The following is a 927-nucleotide window of genomic DNA, read 5'->3' as shown; positions in this document are numbered from 1 at the left end:
AAACAGTTCAGGGCCAGCTGTGGCAATTTGGTTTTAATTGGAGACTGTCTCTTTAAATTTCGAGGAGATCTGTGTGCATGCGTAGTAGAACCCTCCTAGGGTGGGCCTGGGGTGTCCACTAGCTCAGGCTCCCCTATAGTCACCAGAATGGAGGTACGCAGACAGCAAGGGACCAAATAACAGATACCAAAAAAATGAATGTCCACACCTCTTATCTCCACGGCTGTCAGGCATCCATGGCCACTCTGAGCCTTCCCGTTTGGCCCCACACAAGATGGTGGCTCCTGGAGCAGCTGAGCGTCCTGAACCAGAAAGCAATGGATTTCTTGCTTCTGCCACAACTCCCCCAGCTGTAAGTCTTCCAACCTTCTAAATATTACTTTATATGTGGTTCAGAGTTCTGGGACCATCCCCTGAGCCTGCTTGGTCCTATATTCTGTGTTATTGCTGGTGTAGCTCCTCACTGTACTTCCACCCGATCCACCATTTTGTTTGTTCTCCCTCTTATAAAGCGTTTACAGTCAAGATTCTGCCGTCATTTAGCATGCTGTTCTTACCCTCCTTTTCCCCTATAAATTGGGAGTTAGAGCAGATGCAGTATTGTTTTTTGGTCATAATATCATATACTTTTAAAAGGCAGCTAATACCTAGCATAGAAGTCCTTGGGTAGAGCAGATTGTTAAGGATGATGGTTTGAATCTACCCAGAGATGCATGAGAAGAAATGCCTGGCAATCTACTTTCAAAAGGTAGTTGAGAACCATATGGGGCACAGTTCTTTTGTGACACACATAAGAGTCACAAGGAGTTAGAACTGACTTCATGACAACAGTTTGCTTTCGTTTTTTGTTGTTCTTGTAACTATCTGGCTTAGGTCATTTTATCATTGTCAGGTTGTTGTTTGATTTGATGTTGTGCCATCGAGTCG

The sequence above is a fragment of the Chrysochloris asiatica genome, unplaced genomic scaffold (assembly GCF_000296735.1).
Source record: "Chrysochloris asiatica unplaced genomic scaffold, ChrAsi1.0 scaffold00033, whole genome shotgun sequence".
Taxonomy (NCBI): domain Eukaryota; kingdom Metazoa; phylum Chordata; class Mammalia; order Afrosoricida; family Chrysochloridae; genus Chrysochloris; species Chrysochloris asiatica.
The sequence above is the reverse complement of the archived record's forward strand: the minus strand, read 5'-3'. Positions refer to the sequence as shown.